General features: G+C 37.2%; 1 non-coding gene across 1 annotated transcript; it reads right to left on the reverse strand.

The window, feature by feature from the left end:
- Window positions 1–3,256: 3,256 nt before the first annotated feature.
- LOC124237698 (U6 spliceosomal RNA) lies at window positions 3,257–3,361 on the reverse strand. Its single transcript, XR_006888085.1, has one exon. It is a non-coding gene; the product is annotated as a U6 spliceosomal RNA (small nuclear RNA).
- Between the last annotated feature and the right edge of the window lie 5,590 nt (window positions 3,362–8,951).

Genomic DNA, 8,951 nt, shown 5'->3' on the forward strand with positions numbered 1-8,951 from the left:
TCGTATTTCCCTGGTTATTAGTCATGTTGAACATTTTTTCTTGTACCTGTTGGCCATTTGGATATCTTCTTTGGAAAAATGTCTGTTCAGTTCCTCTGCCCATTTTTAATTGGTTTGGTTTGTTTTTTTGTTGTTGTTGTTATTAAGTTGTATGGTTTTTTATATATTTTAGATATTAACCTCTTATCTGATGTATGGTTTGCAAATATTTTCTCCCATTCCATAGCTTGCCTTTTTATTTTGTTGATTGTTTCTTTTGCTGTACAGAACATTTTTAGTTTGATATAGTCCCCCTTGTCGATTTTTGCTTTTGTTGCTTGACCTTTTGGTATCATATCCAAAAAATCATTACCAAGACCAATGTCAAGGAGCTTCTTCACTACGTTTTCTGCTAGGAGTTTTACAGTATCAGATCTTATGTTTAAGTCTTTTTTTTTTTGAGGACAATTAGCCCTGAGCTAACTACAGCCAGTCCTCCTCTTTTTGCTGAGGAAGACTGGCCCCGAGCTAACATCCATGCCCATCTTCCTCTACCTTATACGTGGGACACCTACCACAGCATGGCTTTTGCTAAACGGTGCCGTGTCCGCACCTGGGATCCAAACCAGCAAACCTCAGGCCTCTGAGAAGTGGAACATGCGAACTCAACCACTATGCCACCAGGCGGGCCCTGTTTAAGTCTTTAATCCATTTCAAGTTAATTTTCAAGAGTGGTGTAAGATAGGGGTCCAATTTTGTTTTTCTGCATGTGGTTACCCAGATTTTCCAACAGCATTTGTTAAAGAGACTATTCTTTCCCCATTGAATGTTTGTGGCTCCCTTGTCAAATATTAGTTGATGGTATATGCAGGGGTTTATTTATGGACTCTCTATCTGTTCCATTGATCTATGTGTCTATTTTTATGCCATTACCATACTATTTTAATTACTACAGCTTTGTAGCATAGTTTTAAGTCAGGAAGTATAATTCCTCTGACTTTGTTCTTCTTTCTCAGAGTTAATTTGGCTATTTAGAGTCTATTATGGTTCCATACAAATTTTAGGATTGTTTTCCCTATTTCTTTGGAAAATGCCATTGGAATTTTGATGGAGATTGCATTGAATTTATAGATGGCTTTAGATAGTATGGACATTTTAATAATATTAATTATTTTTATGCATGAACACAAGATATCCTTCTGTTTGTGTCTTCTTCAATTTCTCTCATCCAAGTGTTGTAGTTTTCATTGTACATATCTTTCACTTCCTTGGTTAAATTTATTCCTAAGTATTTTATTGTTTTTGATGCTATTGTGAATGGGATAGTTTTCTTTATTTCTTTTTCAGATAATTTGTTGTTAGTGTATAGCAACATAATTGATTTCTGTGTGTCGATTGTATATCCTGCAACTTTATTGAATTCATTGACTAGTGTTGCGGAGTTTTTTTGTGGAGTCTTTAGGATTTTCAAGATCATATCATCTGCAAATAATGACAATTTTACTTCTTCCTTTCCAATTTGGATGCCTTTTATTTCTATGCCTTGCCTAATTACCCTAGCCAGGACTTCCAATGCTATTTTGAATGGGAGTGGTGAAAGTGGGCTCTCTGGTCTTGTTCCTGATCTTCAAGGAAAAGTTTTCAGTCTTTCACCATTGAGTATGATGTTAGCAGTGGATTTGTCATAGATGGCCTTTGTTATGTTGAGATATGTTCCTTCTATATCCAAATCGTTAAGAGTTTTATCGTGAAAGGATGATGTAGTTTTCCAATGCTTTTTCTGCATTTATTGAGTTGACCATATGTTTTTTTCTTTCATTCTATTAGTGTGGTGTATCACACTCATTGATTTGCATATGTTGAACCATCCTTGCATCCCAGTGATAAATCCCACTTGGTCATGGTGTCTGATCCTTTTGAAGTGTTGTTGAATTCAGTTTGCTAATATTTTGTTGAAAATTTTTGCATTTATATTCATCAGAGATATTGTTCTATAGTTTTCTTGTAGTATCCTTATCTGGCTTTGGTATCAGAGTGAGGCTGGGTTCATAAGATGAAGAAGATTGAAAGTGTTTCCTTCTCTTTAATTTTTTGGAAGAGTCTGAGAAAGATTGGTGTTAATTCTTCTTTCGATAGTTGGTAGGTTCACCAGTGAAGCTATCTGTTCCTGGGCTTTTCTGAGTTGGGAACTTTTTGATTACTGATTCAATCACCTCACTAATTATTGATCTGTTAAAATTTTATGTTTCTTCCTGATTCAGACTTGGTAGGTTGTTTGTTCTAGGAATTTATCCATTTCTCCTAGCTTATCCAATCTGTGATCTATAATTTTTCATAGTAGTTTCTTATGATCCTATTTATTTCTGTAATATCAGTTGTAATGTCTCCTCTTTCATTTCTGATTTTATTTATTTGAGTCTTCTTTCTTTTTTGTTTAATTAGTCTAACTAAAGTTTTGTTGTTTTTGTTTATCTTTTCAAAAAACCAGCTCTTAGTTTCCTTGATCTTTTCTATTGTTTTTCTGGTCTGTATGGCGTTTATTTCTGTTCTAATATTTATTTCTTTTCTTCTGCTAACTTTGGGCTTAGTTTTTTCTTCTTTTTCTAGTTCTTTGAGGTGTAAAGTTAGGTTGCTTATTCGAGATCTTTCTATTTTCTTAATATATTCATTTATCACTATAAACTTCCCTCTCAGAACTGCTTTTGCAGCATCCCATAGGTTTCAGTGTGCTGTGTTTCCATTCTCATTTGTTTTGAGATATTTTCTGATTTCTCTTTTTATTTCTTCTGTGATCCATTGATTGTTCAGGAGTGTGTTATTTAGTTTCCACCTGCTTGTAAATTTTTCAACTTTCCTCTTGTTGTTTATTTCTGTTATTACCGTTGTGGTTGGAAAAGGTAAGTTGATATGATTTCAGTCTTCTTAAATTTGCTATGACTTGCTTTGTGGCCTATCATATGATCTATCTTGGAGAATGCTTTGTGTGCACTTGAGAAGAATGTGTATTCTGCTACTGATGGGTGGAATGTTCTATAAATGTATGTTAGGTCCATTTGGTCTAATGTATGGTGCAAGTCCAACATTTCTTTGCTGATTTTCTGTCTGGATGATCTATCCATTGCTGAAAGTGAGATATTGAAGTCCCCTACTGTTATTGTATTGTAGTCTATTTCTCTCTTCAGATTAGTTACTGTTTGATTAATATATTTAGGTACTCTGATGTTGGGTGCATATATATATTTACAATTGCTGTTTCTTCTTGATGAATTGATCCCTTAAATATAAGGAACACTTTATGACTTTGCGTGTCATCCTTGCTTAAGGGCCATGATAATCTTCTTTGTGTTGGTCCGATTTCAGTATATGTGTTGCCAAAGCAAGCATGACCCACAGTATTGTGAACAGATAAAATTGTTTTTTTAAGCCACTAAGTTTTTAGGTGGTTTTTAAACAGCAGTAGATAATTGATAAAGACTTGATGTGATTGATAAGTCTAGAAAGAGAAGTTGAGGATGCACAGCCCAACCTCTTCCTCTCACTCTCCTTTTGGGAGAAAGCAGCCCACTGACAATCCATGTTCTGTTTTTGTCATCCAGGACATAAATCTCATAAGGTTGAAATGCACTGATATGTGTTTTTTCCAAATGCTAAAACGCCAGGAGTTAAAGTCAATATTTGGCTAAAATCAAGGCCAAAACCAAGTATTGCCATGGGAAAAAGAACTAGAAATCAAGAATAAATCTGAAAAAAATAATTAAAAATGTAGAATTATTGTAATAATTTCATTAGTCACACATTGAAAGTTGATTAGTCAAATTAAAATGTTTTAAAATATTTTTTCTAACAATGTATTCCATTTTCTTTTCTCTTTACGTTCTTTATCATGTCAAAATTGAAAGTAATTTATTAATATTTTAAATTATTTCCTCCTCATGAAGTTTTAAGGTGGCAAAAATGATAATTTAACTCATTTTCACGACATGTAAAAAATTGTCAGATAGGACTTTTTATTGAAAACACATAGTATCTTTGTATTGAATTTGGCCTTAACACTTTTCTGTTATTCATTTTTGTGTGAATTTAGTTCTCCTGATTATCAGAAGGATATTTTGTTCTACAACTCCTGTTGTTTCTGTGTAATGTTAAAAAAAAAAACACCACAAAACTTTTTCTTCTTCTTCTTCTTCTTCCCAAAGCCCCCCAGTACATAGTTGTATATTTTAGTTGTAGGTCCTTCTGCTTGTGAGAAAAAAATTTAAGGTGATTTTTCTGAGTTTGTCTTGCTCTATTTGTCTGCCCCACTTTTCCCTGGACCTTCTCTTTCCTTCATCTATGTTATTCCTTCCTGTCAATTTTGATTCAGCTGCTCTATTTGGCCTGAGTGTGAGGCCCAGTGGAAGGTGGGAAGGTGGTCCTGCTGAACCTGTCAGCCTGGCTTACTGCAGGCCCCTTACCTCACCTGCTAATTGAGAGACAAACCCCTCTCATTTCTGCTGCTACTCTCACACTGGCCCACTGCACTCCCCAGTGAGTAGCTGGGGGCTCTTTTGGAGTCTCCTATTGTTAAATTGTTGATCTTCGGTAGCTTCCTTCTGCTTCCTCCTGAAAAGATGCTGATAATGCATAAGTCTTGTGGATTTTGCTGGTTTGTATTTTGAGATTCACTGGGTATCTTGTCACCTAGCTTTGTTGTAAATGTTGTTCATCAATTTTTTTTAATTTCACTGTCTTTTTCTATGTGAGGATTCAGAAAGATCCAAAACTCTGCCACCTCCACCACTGTCGTCTTCTTAAAATTTGATAAGAAGAGTTTTAACCCAACTTCATCTTGTCTGCTTGCCCATCATTTGAAAGTGAATATCCAGATATTTATTCAGATCACTGATAAATCTGAATGACGTCTCTGATCCCATCTATTGTTTGCATTACAGTCGGTGTTATGCTAACTAGCCGTGATGATCACCTCTGACATCACGTGATCTCCGATCATCCATGAATTTTGGGACGTGTGAAATAGGCATCTGTCATTTGGAACTTTTGGCAGAATAGCAGGACCAAGATCAAACTTGGGCACATCCTTATTATATCAGCTATGTGTGTGTGATCTGGCTGTCCTGCCACTGTGTGGCTAAATTGAGTTCTGGGCTCAGTATTAGGAAGCCTACCTGCACAAAAATGGAAACCATGTCCTTCAGCTCAGCCCTTACCAGTTAAAAAAAGTGTAAATTTTAGCTCTAAATATCAAACAACTTCTTTATATCATTTTTTGGTTACTTCAGAACTTGGACAGGGAGAATTTTTCTCTCTATTATTTGAAAAATAAGTAAAATAGCGGAGAGCATCTTAATACATGGAGATTGAAGCATCTGGCAGAGCCGGGAGGGTAATTTAAGCTTTAGTGGCTCTTACTGATTGTTAGGGGTTGAATTGTGTCCCCCCAAATAAGATATGTTAAAGTCTTAACCCTCAGTCCCTCTGAATGTGACCTTATTTGGAAATAGGATGGTTGCAGATGTAATTAGTTAAGTTGAAGTCATACTAGAATTGGGTGCAACCCTACTCCAATGCAACTAACGTCCTTATGAGAATATGGCCATGAAGACAGAGTCAGAGAGGGAACGCCATGTGCCCATGAAGGCAGGAAGTAGCGGCAAGCCAAGGAACGCCAAAGACTGCCCAAAAACCACCCAAGTCAGGAGGAGGTGAGGCAGGATTCCCTTACCGGTTTCAGCGAGAGTGCAGCCCTAGTGACCTCTCAAGTTCAGACTTTCAGCCTCCAGAACTGTCAGGTAATAAATTTGTGTTGTTTTAAGCCAACCAGTTTGTGGGAGTTTGCTCCACCCGACCTAGGGAACTAATACACTAAGTACAGTCTGTGGGGGCTTCTTACCCTCCTGGTCTGCAGCCTGTATTTGGCACTGCAGCTGGGTTTGCAGTCAGAGAGTTAGCTTTTACCTGGGGCAGCCTGCACAAGGGACTCTAAAACTTAGGCCACACGAGATTTTCTCCTGGCTGGTCACTGCAGCTTATGGCATTTATATCCACAGGTCAGTGGTTGTTTTCAGACAAGAGAATGGCTCTTTTTAACATAGACTAGAAGACTGTGAGCAAAGATTTGGGCCTCAGATCCCCAAAAGATACACTCTAAAGAATCTCACTGACTCTATGGTGCTCATAAAACTCAACATCCAGTAATTTGGAAGCAGCTCTTGTCGACTAATGTCTCTCTGCAGAAAATCTCACTTTTTCCTTTAGTTGAATGTTTGCCTTAGCCACACCAGCTAAGATACAGCTTCAGTTAGGCAGTTCAATGTCAAATTACAACAGTCTGACATTTGCAGCAGAGTATATGCTAAGTAATACGATGTAAGTGAATTTGAGGACAATGTTGCAGAAATATAAATTAAAAACAAAATCTCTTGCCAACCAAGAAAAATTCTCCACAAAAGTAGAAGAGACAGAAAACAGTTTTGTTATTGAATAACCATTAAACCAGAATGTGAAATGTATCACAGCAAGCCACTAAGAGACTGCGGAAACAGAAAGAAGTCTCACCCTTTGACATAGCCTGGCAGCTACACACTGTTCCATCCATGTTCTCAAGATAAACAGTAACTAGTCCTCAAATAAGAGGACTTAGTAGCACCATTTATCACACAGAATTCATCCTAAATTCATCTGGTAATTGGGGTGACCATCTGTGTTAGCTAATTGGCTTTATCCAAAGGAAAAACAAGCTTCTCCTATCTTTACGGCAGGAGGTCATTTTGTAACTTGGAACAAGGTGCCCACTCAAGTTAGGCTCCTACTTTCCCACAGAAACTGGGAGATGGAAGTTCTCTCTGTCTTGATGTTTACATTTCAAAGAGATGGCTTCCTCGTGCTTGAGGAAACATTCTGCTTTCAAATGAATTATTGCAACAGCTAGATTCAAATGAAAAAACATAAATCCTCCCTTTTATACTTCTGGTTCCTATATGAACACTTTAGTAAACCAGTTTGCTGGTCCTGGTTCTCAGGCTTTTCCAATGGATTGCCTTGGACATTGATTCTTAGAGGTTGAGAAAATACTGTGAAAAGTAATTAATTTACATCAACATTTCCATACTTTTATTTTGTGCATTGCTACCTGAAATAAAGAATTTCATGGTTGTGAGAGAGACTGTTCATGGTCCTCTCCTCTTCTTCCATAGAAATAGAATTTTTAACCAGGCACATGTCTGCGCAGAATAAAGACTATCTTTTTGGTCCTCGTTTTCAGGTAGGTGTGGTCATGGAACTAAGTTCTAATCAATAGGATGTAATCAAAAGTCATTTTACAACCTCTAGGAAGTGTCTTTGAAGGGAGAGGGGATTCTCTTCTCCTTTCCATTTCCTCTTTCTGCTGGATGGAATGTAGATGTATAGATTGGAGCTGGAGCAGCCATGTGGGACCATGAGGTGGTCTTAATAATGAAAGCCTAAGTCCACGACACCCTAAAGAGCCAAAGTAGATCGGGACTATCTGTCTCTGGAATTTTACTTAAGAAAGAAATAAACTTTTATATAGTTTAAGATATTAAGACGCTGATATTTCATATTTTGTCTGTCACTCCTAATTGAACTTAATCTTAACTGATACGGTAACCAAATATATCTGGGAAATTCTGCATATCTTATCTCTTGCACTACTAAGGTATATTGGCATATAAAGACTCCAAAAAGACCTGCAGCAAAATAATATTTTTAATTTTATTTAATCCTCTATTCCCCAGTGTTTTTTTATTAACACACCACAAAGAGAGTTGATTTCCATCTTATTCTTACACATGGAGGGCCCTTCTACAAATATAGTTGTCTTTCTATAACAATACCACTTTGCTAGCTTTGCTGCCTTTTGAACAACTAGAATCTGCATATCCCTGAGCTGTATTCTGATGAATATTTCACTCCATACGTTGTTCTGGGTGGTCTTTCAAATCCACATTATGCCACCTGACCCTTATGAGCACAGCAGGGTGGGGGTAACACTCCCATAGCCCGAGTTAAGTTGTTGCATAAGTGACTGAGTCATCTACAGACATTTTAGGGTGTGTTTTTACTAATTCTGCTAACACTGATGTCAAGAGCTTATATTGGAAAATGTTTATTCCTTTCCATAATAATTGGTCTCACTGTCTAGGGTCTGTTCTTGGGTTGAATTTGGTTCACTCGAGAGGAATCATTGAAGAACTTCATCCTGAGCTACAGCTATAAGTCAACCTTGTAACATGTCATCTAAGAGATACCCGGACTACGGTGTTGAGACTTAACCTTAGTTCTTCAATAAACATAGCTTTAAATGTAGCTTTAGCCAGACCAACAGCGTATTTTATTTGTGTACTTTTAACGTCTGGTGTTACTGAGAAGAGTGTCTTTGAAAGTTCCACAAGCTCATCAGTATTACTATTAAACTAATGTGAAGGCTCCTAGAGGGCTGTGACCTATTTTTATTTTCAGCCTCTTCAAAGACAAGCACAGGGCACATATTGAAATTCAGGTTATTGCTAAGCGGGATGTTGTAGAATTGCCTGGGTCACCTTAACGAGCAGAAAAGCAGTTTTGCAGAAGCTGTATTTCAATACTTTGCTTTAACGGTGCCTCTTTTCCTCTGCTTCTCATGAAATGATTAAGGTTTTTTTTAAACACTGTGCAGAGTCTGTTTTGGTTTCCCAATATTTGACCTAGTCTTGATGTACATATTCAGACATAGGACGCAGGAAAGTTTTGAATTATGCTCAGATCCAAGTCTTCTGTAATCTAACTAATTTGTTTAGACTGATAATTTTAGAAACTTTAAGACCAGAGGCACATTCAGTGCGCTCTAGAGCTCAAACCTGTCTGTCCCGAGTGCCCTGGAGCAGCCCTGCGCCCTGCACACAGCCGGCTTCCTTGCGTTTATCTGTAAGGATTACATTATTTTCTATCGTGAAAAAGTTTGGCTTCTGCAGGGT

This window comes from Equus quagga, chromosome 3 (assembly GCF_021613505.1).
Source record: "Equus quagga isolate Etosha38 chromosome 3, UCLA_HA_Equagga_1.0, whole genome shotgun sequence".
NCBI classification, from domain to species: Eukaryota; Metazoa; Chordata; class Mammalia; order Perissodactyla; family Equidae; genus Equus; species Equus quagga.